Genomic DNA, 27,622 nt, shown 5'->3' with positions numbered 1-27,622 from the left:
TATTGGACTAAAATTTAAAGGGAATAACCAGCAGAGCCAGATCCCAGCAGAAGCAGAAGGCAATGAGATTGAGAGCAGTGATGAAGCAGAAGGATGCCTCTTTCCCTGGGATTAGAGGACAAGAGTGGAAAATGGTTGAAAATACTGAGAATACTGGAAGAGAAGGTTTTCTCACTCACGTCAGTAAAGTAGGCCCCAGATAACTCTAGAGTCAGAGGATGATGAGGATGATGACCAGGCTCAGAGAGCCTGCAGAAGGCAAGACAGTTTAGAACCAGGACTCAGCAGAATGTGAGAGGGGACTAAAAAGAGAAAGCAAAAGCACTGCCAAGCAGCATGGAAGGCCCCACTGCGGTAGCTAAATACATTTCATTTAAAGCCCTGGGATTAGTTTTGTGACTTACTCTGTGGATTGCCAGCAGCCCTTGAACAAAAAGGAAAAAAAACAAAGCCCACAAAGTGACAAGGTAGAACTATTAGCAGTGTGTGCGGCTGTTTGCCAGTATCCTTTGTAGCTGGTGAGAATAGCAGAAGGTCTGGAGGTCAGGGAGATCAATAGTGAAGGTAAGAGTGTTACTGAGATTTTTAGCATTGAGGTCTACTCTGGATAGGAAGATCACCAAGGCCCAGATCATGTTCTGAATGGTAATGGGAGAGATGGGTGTACATAAGGTCAAGTCTCTGCACTTCATCCTTCTTAGAAATATGGGTTACAGATACGGGAAAATTTCTCATTCCTTTTGAGGTAGATCAGCCCTTGGTATCCAAATTAATCGAAGGAACACTGCCCCATCCTCCTATACAGCTCAGGAGGATATACCTCGATGGCTACTAAGTTGTCTTGTCAGAAACTTCCACACTAAACACTGATCTTTGCCTCACCAAGACAGCTCGGGCATAGAAAATAACTGTGGTTATTTAAGAGGCAAAGCTCCATAGTCACTGGGAACAGGAGAAAACAGTAGTCAGTAAGTCTTTGTGAAGAATCTAGATATACAACATGAACAGGAGTTTTGACCCTTCAGGAAACTTCCCATGCTCTCTCTCTACATGTGCTTTATAGTATTTTCTACAATATTCCTTTAAGTATGAGGGCCATAGCACATTCTCCAATTAGATAAAGCTTCCACCAATAAAGAAATGTCTTGTTTCATTAGATTTGAGTTCATTCAGTTGCCAATAACATTTTGATTTTCAGCTGAATAAACAATAAATCCAGGAGGCTATTTAGATGTATGGTACACTTGAAAGAAGCTTTTTAGGACACAGAAGCCAAAGCTGTTTACTCTAACATTAAAAAGATAATGTAGTTAGGCTGAATTAACCCATTTAGGGATGCATTTCTTCCCAAGGGAAACTACAAAGTTATTCTTCACAAGGAGGCATTGCTGCCCCCACACAATTACACATTGGGGATCAGATAAAGTGTTACTATACTTATCACTCTGAACTACAAAGCCTTCATATAAATCCAATTACCCACTTAGATAACCAAAGAAATGTGCTTTTTAGGGCAAATAACCTATTTCAGAGAAAAAGTTATTTCATGTAAAGAATGCTATATGAAAGAATGAAATTAGAACAAGTCTCTCTCTCTGCCTCCCTCCCTCCCTCCCCTCTCTCCTTCTTCCCTTCTCACCATATGGAATATGGGACTGGCTGCTGGCAGGGCTCTTTCTCAGGGGGCTGCCTTCCAAAGGTAGCCCTCAGGGCATGGCATGGATCACAGGCTATAGCAGAAACTGGGTAAACAACACAAGAGTCAGTGGGATCCATTCTTCTGCACTGGAGGCATGAATGTTGACTGATCCTAGGGTCAGGGGAGGTAGTTATGACCCAGAACCCACTGATGGGGGTTCTAGTTATAAAAATTTTAGAGAAGGAAAACTGCTTGAAAATACTTCAAAAAAATAAATCAACAGTATCTCACTGTGTCTGAAGGGGAGCTGACTATATCACAGAGTTCTAATGATAAAGACTTCTACAGTCTGATTGGTCAATCACTGGTCCCTAATAAGCACTATTCAGTTCAACCTCCCACCTTGGTCCATGCTATTTTGTTCAAGGGCTCTTCCCCTTCCCTTGTCCTCTCCCCGCACCCCTCATCACCCCCCTCACTGCAATACTTACTCAGACTTCAGCAGTTCCAAACTCAACAACTCCAGTTCTCAGTCTTCTCTTCCCCTCTAAAACCTTCCTATCACCTATTGTATGCCATTCACATGTCCCATATTTTTTCGGCACCATAATGTCAGTTTATATATATATATCTTGACTACTTAATTGCATTGTCGTTGTTCAGGATCATAGACTTTGGCTCCACCCCCAGAGATGTTACATTTAAAGTTACTGAGAACTGAAACCCTTTTGGGTTCAAAGACACACTTATATAAATGCCCACAGTCCACTAAGTGCCCTTTTTGGTTCATGGATAAATCAATCCAACTTCCAATCCAGTGTGATGCAAAAAAAGACAGCAGAAGAGCACTGCTCTTTTGTCAATGTTTGAATTAGTTTGCCCTAGATGAACAAATCAAACTCAGCTCTGAACATAGTAGGACTTAGAAGGACAGGTGTTTGCTGGAGGCCTCCATGAAGTCAGATATAGAGACCTGAGGACACTCGGGGTCATCTTTGAATAAAATCCACACTTGCTAAAGGTCTACTTTGTTTGTCTCACCCTCACTATCATGGTGCTGCCATGACAAAAAAGAAGGGGTGTTGTGACCAAACCTGTTGCTGGACTGATGACTCTGTGAGAAACAGAATATAGAAGTGTGGCCCAGCAAATTTCCTTACTAGAAACTGGGTAGATTCTTGAGAACTAATGTATAAACTGCAGCTAATCCTTGGTTCTGGGTTTTTCTCCTGTGCAAGATTCCTCTGCACTGACCACTGAATCCTGAGTAATTCTTCATGAGCAGCTGAAGGGATTGCCACTCATGTCCTTATTCACACACATACTGCCCGTGTGCTCATCCCACAGTAAAAAGAAGCAAAAGTAACCTCAATCAAGTCCTGGTCATCATCTACTACAATCTATGAAATGACTCATGGTCTTCACCCACCTAAGGGGGATGTGCCCACTCTTGAGACCAGAAAAGTTCATTTGTTCTGACCCTCCAAGATCTTCAGCCTTGATCTTGGAAATTTGGTGGTCTTATTTTCAATTGCTAAGTGCTGCCCGATAACCAAAAACTCAAGCCTAGAGAAGATAAGACATCAGTCTGGATAGCACCATACTTTATCTTAAGACTCAAAGTCTTTCACATGTGACCCTCCTGTAAGCCACCTGACCATGTGGTTTGGAGAGTACCTAAAAATTCCCAACACAATGAAACCACCAGAACCCAGAAGTCTTTTAAAAACTGGGTGAAACATTTCTTTTATCTCAGTTTGCTAAAAAAAAAAAAAAAAAAAATCAAACACAAGTAAGCACCATTCTCCTAGGTATTCCTTCTTAGATTTTATTTTTAATGAAACATTTGGTATCAAAACATACTTATCAAGTGTTATACCACATATTGGCAGTTTTAAGAGGCAGTTTTCCCCCTCAAAGACCTAAAAGCTTCGGGCTCACATGGCATTACCCAGCTCTTCAAAGTTTACTAAAATAAATCTCAAGAGCTTTGAATGTACTATTTAGAACTCTCTGTTGACTTGGAAACAGCAGAGCATTTTTGCCCTTCTCGTATCTCCTGAGGACTGTTTCTCAAGGGCAGGGAACTCTCCCTCAGCAAAGATGGAAAACAGGGAAACAGCACTTCATGCCTCATAGGCTTTACAAGTGAACCTATTTCTTACCCAGTGGGATTTCTTAGGTTGTCTTCCTCATTCAGCCCCTAAAATGAAGCCCTTCCTAGCTGTCATCAATGGTACCTTTGATCTATGCTCCAGAAGGCCCCATTCTGGCCCTCCTCCAGCCCCACCCCTCCTCACAGAGCAAGAGAGGTGTCAGGACCCACTCACGCCAACTCCACACTTCTAGAAGATGTCCCAGGCACTTAGGATTCCCGAATTCCCTGCCTAAATAGCCCAAAACTGTTTTTGTGGCCATATGACACAGCCCTATCTTGAAAGTCTCCCCATGAGACAGGCACAATTAGAAGAATCAAAGTATGTTAGTAATTTTGAGGATGTAAGATTTATTTAAAAATCATCTCTGCTCATTGTCATAAAATCAGTGAGATTTTAAGGGTGTATGGACCTTTGGAAATTCTCATTCTCTCATTTTATGGTCTAGCACTGTGGGCAAGAGCAGGGAGGGGCCTTGCCTTGACTGGAATCTTACTCCAACTATTAGAGGTCTACACCACTTTTCTGAAACCCTTATGGGAAGATGTGTTTTGAGGTTCAGAATTCAGGGCATGTTAGAAAGGTGACATAAAATATCACACCCCCAATGGAGTCTAAGGTAGCAGTTCACAATCAAACACAGTAATATTTCTGCAAGAAACACACTGATATTCACACTGTAGTGGACTGAATTGTGTCTCTACACCCCCATTCAAATGTTGAAGTCCTAACACTCAGTAACTCAGAATATAATTGTAGTTGGAGACAGAGTCTTTAAAGAGGTAACTGAGTTAAAATGAGGCCATTAGTGTGGGCCTAATCCAATGTGAATGGTATCCTTATAAGAACAGGAAATTAAGACACAGGCACAAAAGGAAGACCACGTAAAGACAAGGAAGAGAAGACCATCTACTAGCCAAGAAGAGAGGCCTCCAAAGAAACTAACCTTTCTGACATTTTGATCTCAGACCTCCTGCCTCCAGAACTGTAAGGCAAACAATTTCTGTTGTTAAAGCCCGTGGTTCTTTGTTATGGCAGCCCTATCAAACTAATACACACACCAAGTAAAGATAATGAATAACCTTATGTGAGTACAATCAAGTTCTACTCCCAAATGAGTTATGGAAAAACCTCCTGTTTTCAGAATTTTCTTGGCTTTCAGGAGAACAGAGTATGGGCCTGTCCTATCTACAGGCCCATGAACAAGTTGCCTAACCCAGCCAACAGCCTGGAGTCACAAAACTTTCCAAGAACACAGAGCAATCTGTGAGTCCCTTCCATGCTATGGAAATACCCTTAACAGCCTGGCTGTGCATGTTTCCAGGCTGCCCTAAAACCTGGTTTCAGATGAATATGAACCCAGCCAATGAAACAAGTCCTACTGCACAAGGACCCTTTGCATGGAAATTCTAAATCAGCCTCTTACCAGGTCCTCCTAAAATGGCTAAATGCTTCAGATTCTTTGAATTCTGTAGCCTTATTACTCCTTATGTTTTGGCATCATTGGGTAACTGACATTCTCTCTCTCTCTCTCTGCTATACTTACATTTGGATTGGTTTCTACATTGAATTAAAAGAAGGGGAACAACCTCAGAGCTTCTGCCAGGTAAAAAGCACATATGTGTGTATGTAAAAGAAAAATAAAGTATTTGCAAATAGTTTTATTTAGCAACCAACCAGCTGTCCTTTCCCTACTTTTCCAAATCCTTGATTAGGGCAAGCAGCCAGTTACAAAATTTAAGAATTCATTATTTAGCAGTGGAGAACAAGCTCAGTTACTAAACTCTTTAAAGAAACAGTAAGTATCATTTTTATTCTGGAGTTCCATGTATATCACCTGCTGGCTTTATTTCTTGAGTTTCTTGGTTTTTCCTAAACTGACTAATCATCCATTAAAATTCTACCCTGCATGCTCCTCACCAAGTCACAGATAACCTTACTTTGAAAGCCTAGCCTATTGCCTATTACATACTTATATAGCAATACAAATACAAAAAGTAATGATAATGATAATGTTTCCCCTTGCCAGACACTACTCTAACCACTTTTGCATATAACTCATTGAATGATCAGAAGTCTGTTACTGTTACTGTTATTACTGTTGATGAGGAAACTGAGACATGGAGAGGTAAAATAATTTAGGTTATTTATTTCCAAGGTCACATCCTAATAATAGTAAGTGAGACAACGGAGACTTAAACCCAAGCAGCCTGGCCATGAAGTCCAGACTCTTAGCCAATAACCCTATACCCATCCAGCTGTAAACCATTTCCACAGGCAAACATGGATAGCCACACAATCCCAGTGAGAAATATTACTCTCAGTACATACATGCAGACCTTACAAATGTCTTTTTTTTTAAGAGACTTTTTTTAGAGTGGTTTAGGTTCACAACAAAATTGAGAGTAAGATACAGAGATTTCCCACAGACCCCTTGCCTCCATACACGCATGGCCTCCCTCATTATCAACATTACTTATGAGAACAGCACATTTGTTACAAAGGATGGACCTATACTGACACATCATTATCACCCAGAGTCCAAAGTTTGCCTTAGGGTCCATGTTTGGTGTTGTACATTCTATGGGTCTGGACAAACATAATGACATATATCAATCATTGCAATATCATACAAATATTGTCACTGCCCTAAAAATGATCTGTTCTCTGATTTTTCATCTCCTCTCCCCTCAACCCCTGGCAACCACTGATCTTTTATTGTCTCCATAGTTTTGCCTTCTCCAGAATGTCATATAGTTGGAATCATACAAAATGTAGCCTTTTCAGATTGCCTTCTCACTTAACAACATGCATTAAGTTTCTTCAATCTCTTTCCATGGCTTGATGGCTCATTCCATGGTCTGGATGTACCACAGTTTATTTATCCATTCACTTGCTGAAGGATATCCTGGTTGCTTCTGAGTTTGAGAAATTATTAATATAACTGTTATAAACATCTCAGCGTGTGGCAAATTATAGGTCATTTCCCTCTTCTGCTATTTCCTTTTTTAATGGGCACACTTCTACTTGCACAGTGGTAAGAATGTTTTTATGCTGATTTAGACCTCCTTCAATATTCTCACTCTAATCAGGACTGACACAATGAAATGAGTCTTCTCTTCACACATATACTTTAAAACATTCATTTAAGTTGTCTTTCTTTCCTTAAGATGCTGACATTTGAACAACAAAAAAAGCAAGCATGTAAATAAAATATTTCAATGGACCTGTTCAAGAAAGCTTTCCAGTGAAGTTTCAAGAGAAGAGGGAAGAAAAAGTCCAGATAAAAATGGTAAAACTAAGCACTGTGTAAGAAAAGAAGGTTGGTCAGAGAAAGAAAAACTGATCATGGAGAAAGAAGCTAATGATTCTCTGGAGGAAACAACAGGAAAAAGAACCCAGAATAATGCACACGACATCCAATACTCAGAAATCTATGCACACACTGTGAGGCATTAAAAAAAGGGAATGTATATGTTAACACAAATATTGTGTTGTTGTTGTTTTTTTAAAATAGGGATAGAGCATGATGTCAAGAATCAAATGGAAATTCCTTCCCCATAGATTCAGAGGAATGAAGTTTTCACATTATTGCAACAGAAGGGTACACCTTGTTTAAGGAAACATACAAGTTGAGAAGGAGAAAGATCACTGTGATGTTAATAAGAGAGCATTCACTATAAGATTTATATACTAAATGTAAAATTAAATGGACATCAATATATTGTCCTTATTTATGAGAAAGTCTTATTCTGTCAAAGTCTCAAAGCCTTCTTGTGAGTCTATCTTCCCAGGGTCTTCACACAGAAAATGCTTCCAGGAGCAATTCAGATGGCTGGTTCCTCGTCTCATTCACATCTTTACTTAAAAGAAGTTTTCCCTGGGGTGCCTGGGTGGCTCAGTCAGTTAAGCGTCTGCCTTTGGTTCAGGTCATGATCTCAGGGTCCTGGGATCGAGCCCAGCATCGGGCTCCCTGCTCAGCAGGGAATCTGTTTCTGCCTCTCCCTCTGCCCCCCTCACCCCATTCATTTTCTCTCTCTCAAATAAATCTTAAAAAAAATAAATAAAAAAGTTTTCCCTGACTGCCCTATATAAAAGACCACTCACTCACCTCTCCTTGCTTAATTTTTCTCATTTAATAAAACACATTAATTTGTTTTTGCTCTTAGAATATAAACCATGAAAGCAGTGACTGATTTTGTTCCTTGCTATAGCTATAGGGCCTAGAATAGTGTCTGGCACATTAGCTGTAGATGCTTAATAAATGGTTATTGATGAATAAAAGAATGAATGAAATCCTTATAAATAAAACTGTAAATGTGAATGAGGAGATAGTACAGTTAGGTGGACCCAAAGGGTGTTTGTTCATCAATGAATCCACAGTAATATGAGGAGAGGTTTCCAACAGCAAATAACTGGCCTCTATCCATTCCTGACACTGCACTTATTTCTATAAAAACAGTTTGTATGAAGTCACGGTATGCTTTTTCAATTTGCTTATGTCATAACTGGAGGAATAATGACAGAATTATTTTTAAGAACCTGAATGATTAAAAAAAGTAGAGTAAATATAAATATCTTACATTTAGAGTCCATAAATTTATGGGAACCAACTTAACAGTGGTATGTGAAAAAGGTACGAAAACTTGCAAAGTCGAGTATTTTCATTGCTTATTACCTCACTTACCAGTTAGATCCAACCTGGCTGCTAAATACTATGCTAGACAGACACAGATAAATAAGATATGGTCTCTACTTTCAAGAAACTTGCAGTCTATTTACAAATACATTAGTAGACAAATTTTATATAATGTAGAAATTTCTGGACTTTTAGCACAGCTAATACTGGAGATGAAGGGAGAACAGTTATTTCAAATCTAATGGTTAAAGGGAGAGTTTCTGATGAAGAGGATACCCTGAATTTGGTCTTAAAGGACATGCCCATGTTGGGCAGGTAAAGAAAGATTAGGAGTGCATTCCAGGCAGAGGGAATAGAATGGGCAAGGACAGAGACATGACACAACTTAGACATATTACCAGTAACACAGTATTTCCAGAGCATGGAATTTCTGAGGTAGAAATGATGGGGAGGCAGAAAATATAGTCAAGAGCTTATTAAAGAATCTGAACTCTTCTTGAAAAGCACTGGGAAGTTAATGATGGACTTTGAGCAAAGCAATGGCTCATGGAGGATATATTTAAAGGGGGCAAACTGGAGAAAGCATTTGGGAGACTCTGGCAAAAGTCTAGAAAGGCTAAGATGGAGGCCTAAACTAACACCATGGGAATAAAGACTGAGAAGAGAGCACATAAAAGAATATCAAAAGAACTTCTATGCCTAGAGAATGTTGATCATGGGTAGGAAAGGATCAGGTTTAATTCCAGGTTTCCAATAAATAATGAGTTGCTAATACATCCAATACCACCCTTGACAGTGCACTGTTTATAAAAAAATAGAATTTAGGGCGCCTGGGTGGCTCAGTTGGTTAAGTGACTGCCTTCGGCTCAGGTCATGATCCTGGAGTCCCGGGATCGAGTCCCGCATCGGGCTCCCTGCTCGGCAGGGAGTCTGCTTCTCCCTCTGACCCTCCCCCCTCTCGTGCTCTCTCTGTCTCATTCTCTCTCTCAAATAAATAAATAAAATCTTTAAAAATAAAAATAAAAAAATAAAAATAAAAAAAATAAAAAAATAGAATTTAGATGAGTAGTATTTAACATTTGTCTAATCATTCATGCCATCAGTAGAATATTTCTTAACATATCCCTAAATATGTACATTTCTTCACTTATAAATGTACATATGAACAACTAAGCTATATATTTATGGATCACAGTAAGAATACAAAAATTAGAAATTAGAAATGTGAGATAAAAATATAAAGAATAAAATAAATAGGAATAGAAATTCTAATAATTCTTTTTCCACCAGGTCTAGAATAAGGTAAGGAATAGTTTCATTTCATGTGCACCGGTCTTTTTATTCTCACAATGTTCTGGGGACACTGACAAAGGAAGCACGTTGCAGAGAGGATGGCCAGGATGAGGAAAGGTGTGGAGATCACATCAGGTAACTGCGGGCATTTAAGCCAGGAAAGCAAAACATAGGAAAAACAATAATGGCCACCTTCAAAATGAAGGCAGAGGTTATTCTCAGTTCCTCTACCACATGTCTCTCTGTCCTCATAAAAGGCAATACTAGACTGACTAGTAAGATGATACAACCCTGACTAAGGAATAGTTGCTAGAAAGCAGTAACACTGTGGTTTTAAAGGTTACTACTTATATGTGGCTCTTTGCTCTTCATGCCTCCAAGCCATCAATGCAGTCAATTCCCCAGGAGTGGATGCAAGAACACCAGCCTGGACTCCTTTCTTTGTATTCTATGATGGTCTTCCAGCAGCATGAATGGAAAAAACAAACAGGGCCATCCTGATGCCCAAAAATGCCCCACTCCAATTCTTCCTTGCTCATGCTCTGGCACTCTTATCTCCTCCAACTCTTGTTCCCTAGTAAGATTTGGATTTGGGGCAAGGGAGAGAGTAAGGTTCTCCTTATGCCTTTGGACCAAATTATTTGGGCTTTTCAATGGTGTTTTGGGAAGAAGCCAAGTTTAGAACAAAGTTGTTCTGTGTTCTCATTTCCTGTACATCTCCTCAGAAATTCCACAGGCAGGAGAGCTGACTGGTCCAGGGCTAGATTTGAGTACTCCTGAGTCCTCAAGCCAAAGTCTAGGTAGTGATACTTAAACCCTGACATGACTTTCCACACAAACATATGAGTGGGGGGGAAACAGACTATAATGATTTAACAGACAGAGAATTTTGAGTTCTTATAGGCAGGAAAAATTTACTAGCAACAAGGCAAAACCAAAAATCACTGTTCCAAAAATGGCTCCCTTTAGAGATGCTAAAATGGATGTTGGAGAGCGAGGACCAACAGAACACTGGGTTAGGAGTAAGAATGGATAAATATTAGACTCAGCTTTGTCAATAATTAGCTTTTATATTGTATCTCTGGACATTGGTACTTGTACTTGATGACCACTAAGAACCCTTTGGCTCTACATTGTATCGTTATACATCCAAAATATGCCTGACACACAGCTCAGAGACTTTTAACTAACTGGGTCATGTTTCTATTTGTGTTTTTTTAATTAGCCTCTTAAATAATTCTACCCTTAAGCCACCGTCCCCTTGTTCACTTGTTCTTTTTTAAATTTTTTTTCAATTTTTGTTTGCTTGTCTGTTTCTGGGAGCTAAGGCCCTAGAGCTGCCCTCAGCCCTCCCATAACTGCATCCTAACAAGTGTAAAAATAAACAGTTTTTAAAGAGTATTTCCTATAGTTTCTTCTGATTATGAGTAGCAGACCTAGTTTCAGTGGTTTTAATTTTGCCTTTAACATTCAAATATGTTTTAATCTAGGAATAAATATCAACTAGTAAACATTTTCTTTTCCCTATGTAGCTAGACACCAAACTACATGTTTTTTATATGTTGCTAATGTTATGCATAGGATATATTTACAATATTCTTTTCACTGAATGCTGGACTCTCATTTCCAGAATTTTTTTAATGCCATGTGTTTCTTCAGAAGAATAAACAATCTTGTAATACATGATGGTTCAATAGAGTTAAAAGAGCTGTAGGCTATTTATAGCAATTAGACCATAAAGAGAGAAACAAGCCATATGTACATTTATTATGTCCATAAAATATAACATATGGAAATAAATTCTGACAGTGATGGTGGGACTACTCGCGTGTCACATGTCAGCGTGCACCACTGGAATTAATGAATAGGATCTGTCACAATGCTTTCTTTTTGGATCTGGAAGGGTCAAATTGTCTTAATAAATATTAGCCATGGCTAATATTGGATGACATCTTAGGGACAGAGATGAACATGTCCTTACCTCACCTTCCTTAGTTTCCAGTTCTTTCCTAATAATACCCAGGGATGCAAAGTGTCAACTTCTCACTCAAGCCTTGTTCCACACTCCAGTGCCAGAAGAAGCTTCTGCTTCCAAGAGTCTCCTAAGTCAGCAGAAGCAAACCCTATTCCTGGGAAACTAGACCCCAGTTATTAAGTCAATGGCAGAAATACAAGTTAGTTGCAGCTGCTCCTTCACCTGGCAGAGTGGTGCTGAGCACCGTGGCCCTGCATGGTTAAGTCAGAAGCTTTGCTTCTCCTTCCAGCCTACTCTGTGGAGTGCACCATGCCCGGTGCCAGGAAAGAAGAAAATGGAGCAACCAAAGAATCAGAAAATGTGGTTCACCCCCTGAAGGAGTCAGAATGCAAATGAGAGATGGAACATGCACACATAAAATAATTATGATGACCAAAATTCCCTTATTTATAAATCTCTCATTGAATTTGAAGGAGGATGGATGCTAGTAATAGTTGAATGAACCCTGACTCTTTAACAAATTTAGTATTAAGCAGTGGGTGGGATCCCCATTTAAAGGGTATCAGTGGTGCTTCATGAGAAGGGGAGACAGGGGAAAGCATCAGGGGAAAGCACCCACAGATGCAAGGGCGGGAAGCCAGAGCCAGCAAGGCAAGGCTCTCACATCATCAAAGGGGAACGCTTCCTGAGAAGGAAATCTCCTGCCTCCAAACTGAGGAGAAAGGGGAAATAGACAAATGGAAGGGGTGGGATGGAGGGGTTAAAAGACGTTGTTTGAATGCAAAATGTAAAACCCACCTTCTTCTTTCCTATGTGACTGTTGGTTATAATCTTCATTTCTCAGACATTCTCTGTGGAGTGGATTTTCTTGGGGAAATTGCAAAGACTTGCTAATTCCTCACAGAAGACTTGAGCAAGAAAGAAAGCTAATGCTACTTATGTGGACCTGGTATCTAGCCTATAATGGAAATATCACAAGCAATAAGTTAGCAGGTGTTTGCATTCTGTTGGCCTATTAAGGCTCCATTCAAATTACAACCTAATTCCAGAAACCTCAATTTAAAGTGGGTTCTCTATCCTCTAGGCACCTGTATTCTTTCATCTGTACCTCTTTTGTGGCACTTATTACTACCTGTGGTATCCATTACAAACTACTACTAGGTGTTTGTAATCTCTCCTAAGTTGCACATTTCTTGAGGACATGATGTGTCTGAGGCATCTTTACAATTTCACATTACCTAACAGAGGACTTAAATGTAGTAAATATTTGCTGAATGAATAGTAGATTTATGAATGTTGAAATAGTATAGTATACATGATATACATAAATCCTGAAGGAGCTTTGTGTATATAGGTAATCAGACTGAATTGGAATTGGTCAGGCAATGCATTTAGGCAGAGGTAACTTCTGAGCTGGTTCATAAATAAAATGGTGGACTTGGATCAATGTGGATTGTGAACAGCATTCTAAGAGAAAAGAATAGCATCACTGGAAAAAGCACTGACAACCATGATGCATGGATATAGCTCTGTATTTATAACAATCTCTACCCTTTTCCAATGAAGAGGCAAAACTAGACTCTAGTCCTCTTGGGTTGAAGCAGAGTACTGTGAAATGAGATAAGGAATAATAAAAGTTACTAATCTGCCCTGGGAGAAAAAAAGCCATCCACCCACACACATATATTATCTTTTTAGAAAAGGAGTGTAACATATACTAAAAATATAAGGCACAGCCATTAGTAAGCAATTCCAAGAATACTATATGATACCCTTTCAAAAGCACAGCAACCTATTTCCAATGTTAATTTAGTCCATTAATAGCTGGCATAATCCTAGGGCATTTACAGTATCAAATCCAGAAGCTGCTCAGCTGTGAACAAATGATCTGCTAGACTAAACCAGTTTGTTAGAAACCCACTCGTTTTATTCAGTGTTCAATTATTCAAATATTCATTGAATCCCAAATGCATATAAAGCACTGTACTGAGCAATTTGGGAAACACAAGTTTAAGACAAGATCCTTGTCCTCACAGAAATTACAGTCTGAGAGATAAGAATTATGTGAGGTATGAGTAAAAGATTTACATAATGTCTGTTATGTGTGAATGTAAATAAACCATTTAGGAAGACCTTTCAGAGAAGGGGCCAATCATTGAGCTAAAGTGCTGCATGGAAAAGGTGGCCTCTGGTCTAGGACTTGAAGGAGGGTGTGGCTACGTGGAGTTTTAGGAAGAACATTCCAAATCGACAGTAAGGTATTAGTAAAAATACATGGGGGTATAGTTTATTCCTGCAGGGAGCACTAACTATCTGAAATTCTAGACTCATTGGAATGGAAGGGAAATACAGATAACAGAAAACAAAACAAAAAAAGAAAAATGGATTGGGCACAGATTATATAATGGATTTTTCTGCTAGTCCCAAGGCCTGTTCCATGCACAAGACTTTTCCAACAGCTCAGGCAGTCACAAAGATTTTCCCATGACTGGAATTTACCTGCATTATTGAAAACAGCTGTTTGGTTTCTCTTGGGTAACTTTCCGATTTATTACCTTGAAGTATGGATTGTTTTCATTTTCAAAAAAAATTAAAAACCATACAATATTATATATCATGATATATCCCTTGAAGATTCTGATACTATCTTCTAGATATTCAAAAGCAAGGAAATTCCATTCGACCACACCAAATTAATTTATTCTGTAAATAGTTAGCATAATCCTATAGCATTTACAGCAGCAAAACCTAAACCTCTGAAGTCAATAAATGAAGGCTATTGTATCAGCCATAATTTACATTTCCAGATTATAGCCAGAGTAATGAAACCCTTTAGGATTATTAAAATGCATTTTGTACAGTGTATTTATTACCTGGCATTTCTTATTTATGACTCACAGAAAGACGAAGCTAAATGAAATAAAATACAAACTAAACTTTCACTAAAATAATGAGATCCCATTCACTCTCTTAGCCAAATATAGTTTTATTGGGTTTTAAATGTTTGTGTTGGTTAGATTCTTAGGAGCAATGCTTTTCACTTTACCTATCTTGGAGACCTTTCTTAAGCAAACTAATTTAGCATAAAGAAAACATTGTATGTAGGTCCTGGAGCTAAACTATATTATTTAAAACACCTGGTGGGCAAAGGTTTATTTGATGTGAAATCATAAGGAGCAAATGATTTCCAGTCATGATCTATCAATTTTCTGATAGAATTATTAATGGCCATGCTAGGGCTGGCTGACTTGTTGGTCTGACATTTTCTTTTTTTTTTTATTTGACAGAGAGAGTGACAGTGAGAGCAGGAACACAAGCAGGGAGAGTGGGAGAGGGAGAAGCAGGCTTCCTGCTGAGCAGGAAGCCCAAAGTGGGGCTTGATCTCAGGACCCTAGGATCATGACCAGAGCCGAAGGCAGACGCTTAACGACTGAGCCACCCAGGTGCCCCGGTCTGACATTATCTTAATAATTAAGCAGTACCCTCACTTAAGTCAGAATAGAGTCCTGAGAAAAGAACATGATCCTCCAGCCACATGACTGAATTATTACCATTTCCCATTTACAGAGGGTAGCAGAAATTCTGTTATGGCTTTTCTACTCTCAGAAAATTGTTCTCACTCAAATTAGAACAAATTACAAGAACATGCATTCCTCAAAGCACTTCATTTACCGATGCCATGGCTTTCTCGGCCAGACAGAGAAACAAATGTGTGATCCTCCACTAGGAGATTCTGACTCCATCATTTCTTCTCCAGTGAGTGTTTCCTCATGCCGCACTCTCTTGGGACAGAAGAGGAGCAGTGACATCACTTTATCTATCTAGTTACTTCTCTTACTGATAAAATCTCAGAGTGTGCAAAACTTCCCCACTTCCAGGTCAAATCCTGGCTCTTTCAGAAAATTCCCAGGGTGTTGCTTAGAAAAGCAGCATCCCTTGAGGTGTGGCTGCTTCAGTGCCTCCTGCCATGGTCTATGTAGCTTCACTGGACCAAGATCACATCCACAGAAGCAAAGTGAGCCTTAGAGTCTATGTGGTGGGATTTACACCCTCACTCCATTATTACCAGCTTTGTGATGATAACAAGCACATATTTTCTCTGTACTTCAGATTTCTCATCTGAAAAGTGGGTATAAACATAATACCTACTTAAAATAACTGTCATAAATAATTCATATGGAGCCATAATAAATGAGAATTATTACTGTTTTTTATGGCTCCTACTTCCCAGTTAGGCATTAGCTCTGAAGCTAAGTCAGAGAGTAATCTGGTTACCTGACCCATAACTGTACTCAAAATTGTCCTTCCCTGAAGGTCATCAGCTTTGGAGCAAACACATGTCCCATGAATTCCCCATCATTCCTTTCAACAGGAGGATGAATTCTTTCTTTTTTTTTTTATTATGTTAATCACCATACATTACATCATTAGTTTTTGATGTAGTGTTCCATGATACATTGTTTGCGTATAATACCCAGTGCTCCATGCAGAACATGCCCTCTTTAAGACCCATCACCAGGCTAAACCATCCTCCCACCCCCCTCCCCTCTAGAACCCTCAGTTTGTTTTTCAGAGTCCATCATCTCTCATGGTTCATCTCCCCCTCCGATTCCCCCCTTTCATTCTTCCCCTCCTGATACCTTTTTTTTTTTTAACATATAATGTATTATTTGTTTCAGAGGTACAGATCTGTGATTCAACAGTCTTGCACAATTCACAGTGCTCACCATAGCACGTACCCTCCCCAGTGTCTATCACCCAGCCACCCCATCCCTCCCACCCCCCACCACTCCAGCAACCCTCAGTTTGTTTCATGAGATTAAGAATTCCTCATATCAGTGAGGTCATATGATACTTGTCTTCCTCTGATTGACATATTTCGCTCAGCATAACACTCTCCAGTTCTATCCACATCATTGCAAATGGCAAGATCTCATTCCTTTTGATGGCTGCATAATATTCCATTGTATATATATATACCACATCTTCTTTAACCATTCATCTGTCGATGGACATGTTGGCCCTTTCCACAGTTTGGCTATTGTGGACATTGCTGCTATAAACATCGGGGTGCACGTACCTCTTCGGATCCCTACATTTGTATCTTTGGGGTAAATACCCAGTAGTGCAATTGCTGGATCATATGGTAGCTCTATTTTCAATTTTTTGAAGAACCTCCATACTGTTTTCCAGAGTGGCTGCACCAGCTTGCATTCCCACCAACAGTGTAGGAGGGTTCCCTTTTCTCTGCATCCCTGCCAACATCTGTCGTTTCCCGACTTGTTCATTTTAGCCATTCTGACTGGTGTGAGGTGATATCTCGCTGAGGTTTTGATTTGGATTTCCCTGATGCCGAGCGATGTTGAGCACTTTTTCATGTGTCTGTTGGCCATTTGGATGTCTTCTTTGGAAAAATGTCTGTTCATGTCTTCTGCCCATTTCTTGATTGGATTCTTTGTTCTTTGGGTGTTGAGTTTGATGAGTTCTTTATAGATTTTGGATACTAGCCCTTTATCTGATATGTCATTTGCAAATATCTTCTCCCATTCTGTCGGTTGTCTTTTGGTTTTGTTGACTGTTTTTTTTGCTGTGCAAAAGCTTTTTATCTTGATGAGGTCCCAATAGTTCATTTTTGCCTTTGCTGCCCTTGCCTTTGGTGATGTTTCTAGGAAGAAGTCGCTGTGGCTGAGGTCGAAGAGGTTGCTGCCTGTGTTCTCCTTTAGGATTTTGATGGACTCCTGTCTCACATTTAGGTCTTCCAACCATTTTGAGTCTATTTTTGTGTGTGGTGTAAGGAAATGGTCCAGTTTCAGTCTTCTGTATGTGGCTGTCCAATTTTCCCAACACCATTTGTTGAAGAGATTGTCTTTTTTCCATTGGACATTCTTTCCTGCTTTGTCGAAGATGAGTTGACCATAGAGTTGAGGGTCCATTTCTGGGCTCTCTATTCTGTTCCATTGATCTATGTGTCTGTTTTTGTGCCAGTACCATACTGTCTTGATGATGACAGCTTTGTAATAGAGCTTGAAGTCCGGAATTGTGATGCTGCCAACTTTGCTTTTCTTTTTCAACATTCCTCTGGCTATTCGAGATCTTTTCTTTCTGTTTGCAGAGAGGATCCTGGCACACCCTCCCCACCAGCTTTGCTTATTTGGCTTAGACTCTCACACTGGAACCTTCACTACACTGGATTGAAGCCATAAATACTTAGGAGAAACTTCTGAACAATAAAGTGTCAGGGCACAGAATGGGAAGAACATTCAGAGAAGGGGTACACAGTAATTGATAGCACTGCATAGAGGCTAAGAACCTGCAGATGGTGGGTACACTATTGTCACCAGGCATCTTAACCTCTCTGGCCCTCAGTTTCTCTATCTTCAAATGTGGATAATGGTAATAGTATCATAGGTAGGGTTGACTTGACTATAAAAGAAGTTAATATGGGACACCCAGGGCTCCAAGATGGCATCATCCATACCAGGGAAGGAGAAGAAGCTCCTGGATGTCCAACTAGGAGATCTGCCAAGATGGATACTGATGCAGAATTTTGCTCCTAAGGGCACTGCTGGACTGTTTCAAAGAGGTTACTACCTGTATTACAACAAGTATGTCAATGTGAAGAAAGGGACATTGCTGGGATTTCTATGGTGCTGGCAGCTACTGTTGTAGTTACAAGGAACTCAAACATGAGGAGCTACACAAGTACCACTGAAGTGGGCCCATTTTGGAGGCACATTCTGTGTTCCTGACCATGACCTTTCCCTGGCACCCTTGAATCCTTTCATATCCTAATTGAGAATTAACACCCAATAAAGGATGACTTGTACAAGGAAAAAAAAAAAAGGCAGTTAATATATATGAGTACTTAGAACAGTACCAAACAAGTATTTTTAGAACTCAGTATAAATGTGAGCCCTGATTACCTGTTATCTTTGTTTTAAAACATAATCATTCATAAACTTTAAAGTTAAGTCTAGTTTTGAATCCCAGGTTCTCCGCTTTCAAACTCTATAATCTTGGATGATGAGAAGGATAACTAATATTTATTAAATTACTTACCAGACATTCACATATATTCTCTCATCTGTATTTCACAGCCATCCGATAAGTACTGTCGTTGTATTCATTTTGTAAGTGAGGCAACTAAGATCTAGAAGGGGTTTGTAATTACCAAAATGTACAGAGTTGGCTAGTGGCCAAATCAGTTATCTCCCTATACCTTTACCACTAGACAATACTGCCTCTCCATGTTATATACTATCCACCTTGAAGGATTAAGAGGATCAAAAATAACCTAAGTGGTCAAAGAAGGTAGTGAGCATAATTAAAATGCAAACCATAAGGCACTGTATGAGAAGCACTGAAAACTTACTGTGAACAGCATGCATGTGAAACGTGGAAGCTGAAGTGTTAAAGCATACCACAGGAGTCACAGAGGGAGCATTCGGAGCTCTCGGTCAGCTCTTTATAGACCAGCACTAGGGCAGGCCTAACGTGGCATGGCCTCTGCGTGCTAATCAAAAGATTTTAACAATAGTTAAGCTCAGACCTCTAAAACAGTAAGTACATCCAAGGGCCCTGTAAACATGATCCAGAATGTCTTTTTCACAACTTGGTATTATTTGCTGACACCACTCTAAAGGAAATGAAATGCAGACTCAAATATGCTCTGGGGAATACTTCCTCTCCCCGGGACTCACCCCTGCAGTACAGGGGTAAAAAGCCTTACTCTGTTTCAACACTGCTAAAAGGCTTTAGTTGCTCAGAGATGTGTGGAGGCAACATAAGTGAGCATTGTGGTGGGCCAAGCAGTCACGAAGCAGAATTCTAGGAAAACACGCCCTGGGTGAGGAATGCACCATCCTCAGAGTTTATAAATGGAATGGATCCAATCTCCCCCTCTATAACAAGAAAAGCTCTATAGTGCCAAGGGACATATATGAGCAATAATTTTGTTGTGCTGCAAGGGTGTAGACTATAAATAAATGGGACTTTAAAAGCCTTATAAAAGTGGGAAAATTGAGGGCGCCTGGGTGGCTCAGTTGGGCGCCTGGGTGGCTCAGTTGGTTAAGCGACTGCCTTCGGCTCAGGTCATGATCCTGGAGTCCCGGGATCGAGTCCCACATTGGGCTCCCTGCTCAGCGGAGAGTCTGCTTCTCCCTCTGGCCCTCCCCCTCTCATGTGCTCTCTCTCTCTCTCTCTCAAATAAATAAATAAAATTTTTTTAAAAAGTGGGAAAATTGAAAGAAAAGAAATAGTAAATGGAAAACTTGAGGGGTGATAGGATGAGACTGGGGAGAGAGAACAAAGAAGTGTAAAGTTAAGTTTTCTTAAGCTTTGTGATCTGGCAATCTCTGCACCTCCCCACGAAAAACCGTAGTAATATTTTCACTATCTGCTATTATTTTTGGTGTGAGTTTAGTATTTTGAGAAGACTAGGGGCATGGTCAAAGTTTTATGACTCACTTCAATGCAGCCCAGAGGCTGCCCAAAGGGGCCCAGTAGTTATAAGCCACTAGAAGTCCCCTGGCTGAACATTTTTATAAAAAGAGTGAAAAAAAGTGACCTATAGGGCATTCCTAGTAGGAACTGGCCTGTACAACTAGCAGATTCTCCCCAGTAAATATCTGAAAGACTGTGGGACTTCTCCCCCATGATCTCATTCCAGGTTACTGTATGGTACAAAGAAAGCAAGTGTGTACTGTTTGGTACAAAGAAATTGCATATCTGGTACACTGCACATTTCACCAATGAAATATAATTTCCAGCAGTTCTTATGTTCATTGAAAACCCTCAAATGAAGATTGAGATAGCAGTAGCTGAAGGTTTGTACCCACAACCTTCAGAAAGTGAAGTCCTGATTAGAGTCTTTCAAATGCTAATGAAGCACCCTCCAGGTATGTAATCTGGATTAGGATACTTCAATGTTAACTAGGCATGGATTAAAACTAATTTACACTCACACATTTATTGTCCTTCCTAAAGTATTTTACAGACAAATTACAGCCACTGTAACTGCTTATTGTCTTTGGTCTTGCAGCTAGTAGATAGGCAAACTGGGATAGGAACTTGGCATGGCCCAAAGCAGACATTACTACCATTAAAAGGAGTTTATAGTTCAGTAAGAGAAATGGACAGGTACACAGATAAATGAGTGAGAAAAACCAATCTTAAATTTGCAAAGAGTAAAACTGGTGTTCGTGTTGCCCATCCAGTTTTTCAGTGAATAAGACAACTGGCTATTGATTTAGGGGAAAAAATTCTGATTCTTCTTTACATGATTCTCTAAGGGAAATTCCAGATGACTGGCAATATACACAAAAACATAAAATGTACAAATTCTTTAACCTAGCATTTTCCCTTTTCAACATTTACTTTAATGAGATAATCACATACATGAAATATATCTACGTATGAAGATGAATAAGGATTGCCCTACCACATCAGTATGTTAGCAAAAAAATCAGAAACAGTTAAAACTCATCAATAGGGAATTGATTAAGCCAATTAGTATAATTCACCAGAATGGACAACTAAGCATCCATCAAGCATATTGATGCACATTACTGCTGGTATAGAAAAATGACCACAATATGTTGAGTGTTCATTAAGATCAATGGAGGAAAAAAACAATATAGTTTATCTGAACAAAAAACTGTAAACATGTCTGCATATGGTGTGAAAGAAAGTCTGTCTAAATGTTAAGAGTGATCTCTGAATGATGGGATCCACAATTAATTTTGCCTTCCTTTGTGTATTTTTATAAATTGCTTCAATGTTTATGATGATGAGTACCTATATTATCATAAGAATTATTGGATAAAGGTATTACAGGCGTGGCTAATGAGATGGCTTATTATTTTGGGTTTACACTCTTTAATCAAATCAGCTCATGCCACTCACCGACTCCAGACAATTTAATGGCCTACCAACCAAATTTAAAATAAATCCCAAAACATTATTGTGGTGTAGTCCATGCCTGCCCTTCCAGCCTTATCATCCTCCATTATTCAGCCCCACCCCACCCCCAATTCACTACTCTACAGCCATACTGGCCATCACTCAATTCCTTCAGGATGCTAGACTTCTTTCTACCTACAGTAACAGCACATGCTATTTCCTCTTCTTGAAGACCTATTAACCTGCTCTTTACCTGCCCAGATTTTCCTTATAATCTAATATCAAATGGGTTATCAATTCTTCAAACAGGCATTCCCTGGCCTACAATCCAAATTAAATCTCCACTATACCCTCTCCTAAAAACAAGTACTCTTCTACTCCAGCTTTTATGACCAGGCATGATTACATACTTGTTAGTATATCTCTTTAAAGTCAGATTTCCCACTGGACTATTAGCTCTAAGTAGGAAGTCACCACCATACCCCAGTACCTGCCCAGGATCTGACACTTGTATCAATATATCTCTGCTGAGTGAATAAATAGGAACTGAAGAACAGGGCAAGTGGAACATGTGATTTTAAATTCCAAAACAAAAAATAACACCTAGCATCTCTTGAGAACTTTATAAGAAAGTAGTTTTACCACCTTTATTTTCATTTTTTCATGATAAAAGTGGGTTATCACTAACCATGGTTTATGAGAAGACTAAAAACAGATTAAGTGACCAAAAATCAAGATAATAAATGAATTTTCTAAAATTGTTGGTGCAATTCTCAAAACCAAGTCTTCACCGTTATTTCCAGGCCCCACTGCATTGCCTCCTTCAAGAGGGAAATGGACAATCCTATCTGAGTCTGAGGGCACAAGAGTGCCAGATGGAAGGACAACTTTCATATTCAGGCCTACCAGCAAGGTTTATGATAAATGACCTGACTATATTTTCAGATGACTAACCAGCTAAGCAGAAAGCTTGCATATTGGAACATTTGAGAAAAAGTTCTATCATCTTTGATAAATACTTTTACATAGAAAAGTTAATAATTCAGAAGATTTAGTTATCCACCTGGCAGATATTAAACATCAATAAATAAAAGTTAAATTTTCCACTTCTAGGTTTTAACCCATGGAAATTACCCACACATGATATCATGAATACACACACACACACTACATACATACATACATACACCACAGAATATATCAGAATTCTTTCTCTATGAATTATCTTCTAAAGAGGCACAAAAAATACTTATCTAATAAGAATAATGATAACAAACAACTCCCTAAAAGCTATCTAAGTAACAAAATTTTGTAAATAAGCTTAAAATAATAAAATGAGTACCTCCAAAAATGAGAAACCATTCAAGAAGCCAAAGAGGAGTCAATTTTGCTAAAGAAAAAGTTAAGAACACAAAAAATAACAAGCCCTCTCACTGCCCTCCTCTATTTTTTTCTCTTTTATTGCCCAATTGATGATGATGATGATGGTCTATATGTCTGAGTAAAAGACAACTTCAGGAGCCCAGAAATATTGGGCAAACATACATTTAAATATTTTATGTTTGAACAAGAACAGCAACTATATTTATCCCAAATAACATTTAGTCTGTTCACTCTCAGAAGGGCTTTATTCTGAATTTGACTATAAATTTCAAAAAGAGCTGCTCTGCACGTACTGGATGGAGCACTGGATGTTATACGCAAACAATGTATCATGGAACACTACATCAAAAACTAATGATGTAATGTATGGTGACTAACATAACATAATAAAATAAAATATATTTTTAAAAAAAGAGCTGCTCTTCACAAATATAAAATGGGGAATCCCTTGTGGCAACAGAAAAATTCCAATGGAAAAGTTTTATCATTTAATTTCTGACAATAGTAGTTTCAAGTTGACAACCATTATATTATTACAGTATGAAACACTTTATCACATGATTGATTTTCCCTAAAATACCTAAGAAATATCTAAGACATTTAAATTTTTCACTGGAAACATCTTTCAAACACCCCAGGTACTGAGTTTTCCATTTCCACCACTTAAATAAATACAGTGTGTGTGTGTGTGTGTGTGTATCCATAAGTGTAATAAAAGTGAGCTGCAACTCTAGAAATGACAAAGAAATTATTTCTCTTGAGATGAGATGTATCTCAAAAATGTTTCAATTAATATCAGACATAGTCTTATCATCTTTAATATTTCACAGACAGTCTATCCCATTACTTAGAGACTGGCTTCTTTTCATAAATGATATTTCCCATGTCAGGGAAGACAAAGCTCTTGATGAAATGTTAATAGTTTAACGATAGTTTCAATCACTTCTGGCTTCTCTTCTAGGAAAAAGGGGAATGAGCAACCATTCTGAGGTCATTTGTGCAGAGGCGTTTTTTCCCCGTAAGGTTTGGTTATTATGCTTGAACTCAGTGTTAGCTGTGAACATCAGCTAAATTTGGGGTTACTGAATTCTTAATATTCAAGAAATATTCAAGATTTTTAAATTTCAAGGTGGTTACAATTGTACAGGGAGGGGGAGAGAGAGAGAAAGAGAGAGAGAGAGAGATCAAAGTCCCTTGGGATTATTTTTCATCTTAAAGGATTACTATAAATTTAGATTCTCATTTGGTCCTGGGGAGAAGATCCTCTAGCAATCTCCACAGATTTCAATTTTGCCCCCAAGGCTGCTAGGAGATCAAGTAGCATCAAATGAGACCTATAGCTCTTGGATTAATTTTGAACTCAAGATGACAGGTGTCCCCACCCTCACCCTCAATCTCCTCAGCTCCAGGGAGCCAGAGTCTATAAGAAATGGCAATCTTTTCCTTATGACTAATTCCATAAGGATGCCTTCTCATATCTGTATGCCTCCAAAAAGAAAAGGCACCAGATAACTTGAATCACTAGGATACTTCCAAACTTGTATATTTAACTGGCCTGATATACAGCCTTTCATGTGCTGACAATGAAATCATATACCACAGTAACAGGCTGTGGGGAAAAAAATGCCCTTGAATCCTTTCTCATGCTGGGGCATTCCCTGAGAAGATCTCACCTAAAGAATTTGTGGCTGGGTGTATCCAGGGTAGATCCAGCCACATGAGGTTTCTGAGAGCCTGTCCGGGTGAGAGGCCAACCTGTCCATTCCCAAACAGGCTTTGTTCTCACCACTTCTCTGCCAGAACCTCTATTAGGCTGCCCCAACAGTTTGAGTTACTCACCATGGAGGTAGTTTTGTGGGAGGAGAGACCCAAATTGCAAAATAAGAACATTTTTTTTCTATCTTCCTGGTAGAAGTATAAAAGGAATGGAATAAAAGCATCTTCATTTAAAAAACATATCAAAGGGTATAAAATGATGGACTCTGCTGAAACCCAACTCTGAATAAAAACAACACCCCATGCCCTTAGGGAATGACAATCATCTACTAGTATATCATCATTAATTTTACCACTGAACTGTTAACTTGATGAATGCAGGGACTATGGTTATCTGGCTCACCACTGTATACCAGTGTCTAGCAAAATGGCACATAGTGGGCACTCCATAAATATTTGTTGAATAAATAAATGAATGAATCTATGGTATGGACAGACTTGGTGTTCACAACAATAAGCACTGTAAGAATCCAAATATTAAATATATTTTATATTGTTTTTAGCATTAAACCCATTTTATTTCTTCACACTTATTTGAAAATTATTGCACATTGTGGCACAGAGATTTCTTCTTCTGGCCCCACCACCACACTAAATTTTCTAGCCACCCTGTGGTTAGACAGAATCAATGAACTGAGTTCCAGCCAATGAAATATAAATAGAAGTGATATGCATCACCTCTGGGACAATGTAGTTAAAGGTAGAGATATGCCTTCTCCACGTTCTCTCTTTCCCATATGTGCAACTGAAAGAAGAGAAGAACAAGATGGTAAAACCACATAAGGGAATGAGCCTGGGTCCCCGAGTGTCCCCGAGTGCAAAGCCCTACATTGATCTACACTGGACTATGAAACAAAAGAAAGATGAGCTTCTATTATATTAAATCATCTAAACACCGGGGCTGTTTGTTATAGCCATTAGCCTATATTAATTAATACACATGGATGTAGGAAGAGAAAGCTCTTATTTACTAGGATGTTACACTCCCCCAAATATTCTTTTTTTAAAAAAAAGATGTAATGTATTTAGTATAGAGCAAAAGTAAAGAATATCATTAATCTTAGAAATAATGAAACCTAAGTACCTCTCCTCCTTGGCACTTGCCCCTACTCCATCCTCATTCCACATTTACAGATCAGGTAAAGGAAATAAAATATTCTAGGAAAATGGAAGGTTGAATAATGTGGCAGGTTTTGGGGTTTTTTTTTTTTTTGAATAATGTGGCAGTCTTAAATTTTCTGTCTACAGATTTATATCAATGGGTTCTCTCATTATCTTCTAAGGCAAAACAGGAGTCCTTCAGTTTCTTTCACACAATTGCACTCATACACTTGCTTTCAGAGTGCCTTTATCTATATTTAGTTACAGAAAGAATTTTCTTTCAGGGTTTGTCCCATATCACAGCAAATATTTAGTAAGTCCAAAGTCTGAATTTGTGGCTCACGTGCCACTCTCAAACGCTACGCACTATGCAAAATGCTTAAAATGGTTCCTTGAAATTATACTTACTCTAAAACCTTCCTTAAATTTCCTTAAAGCTGTTCATGAAATAACATCTCCATGGGTTAAGTGAGCTAAGAAATAAAAATTATACAGTTAGATAATTTTGGAAACAAAATAAGGATTACTCTAACTTTGAACAAATTATTACTTATCTTCTGTTTTCCCATTGTTATATGTTGATGATAAAAGAAAGAAAAGAGGGCGCCTGGGTGGCTCAGTTGGTTAAGCGACTGCCTTCGGCTCAGGTCATGATCCTGGAGTCCCGGGATCGAGTCCCGCATCGGGCTCCCTGCTCGGCAGGGAGCCTGCTTCCCCCTCTGACCCTTCCCCCTCTCATGTGCTCTCTGTCTCTCTCATTCTCTCTGTCTCAAATAAATAAATAAAATCTTTTAAAAAAGAAAGAAAGAAAATTAATATAAACCTAGGTTTTGAAAACCTTTAGATCAGAAAAAGATGGAGTTTGGCTCAGGCATAGACACACCCATGTTCCCTTAACCTCTTGGCACTATTCTCCTATTAAGGCAATCACCCTTCTCCCTTTCCCTACAGAAAACCAGATCTATATATAGTTCAGAAGCCACAAGCATCAGTCTGAAGGCACATATAATAAATTATCTCCTACACACAATACCCTGAAGAAATAAAAAAAGAAAGAAAAGTATCACCTTTTGTTTTGTTTTATTTTGAACCTATAGCTTGATTTAATTAAATACAATCACCTAATTTCATTTTATTCTGTCATGTGGCCAAGTATATATTATCACAGGAGTTATATACCACTATTTAGAAGATATCCTTAAATATTTTAAACAGAATATTGACTAGTAATGGGCCCATTCTGTTCATGAAGTGATTATTGTGGTCTAAAGCTATACTCAGAAAAATCTAAAAGATAAACTTAAAGCTGAAAAGGACATAGAGTTGGCATAAATGTCAAAATAACTGAACAGTCAACTTAAGAATGTAACTCATACTGCGAATATTCTTAGATATACTCCTATTTTGCTGATAATTCAATAGAACCAAATTCCTACCATTTTTGGGCAAAACAAAATATTACCTGATAGACTAGCAAAATAACCATAATGTTTCCTCCCTAAATAAACCTTCCTATTTCAATCTTCACACACAGTGTACTCTGCTTTGCACCAGTGACCTTAAAAGGAAGCCGTATCTGCCTAGTTTTCCATTGCTGCTTTGTTTCACGGATAAATCACTCCAAGAATGGCATGAATATGTAGAGAATTCCTGGCATGTAAACTTGTTGTATGAACTCTTAAAACTTCTGGAAGGCTGGACCTAGAATGCATATAAATGCCCTGAGAGCAGTGTTCTATGTGTTGTGGCCTAGAATTCAT

This window comes from Neomonachus schauinslandi, chromosome 3 (genome assembly GCF_002201575.2).
Source record: "Neomonachus schauinslandi chromosome 3, ASM220157v2, whole genome shotgun sequence".
Taxonomy (NCBI): domain Eukaryota; kingdom Metazoa; phylum Chordata; class Mammalia; order Carnivora; family Phocidae; genus Neomonachus; species Neomonachus schauinslandi.
This window is presented reverse-complemented; position numbering follows the sequence as displayed.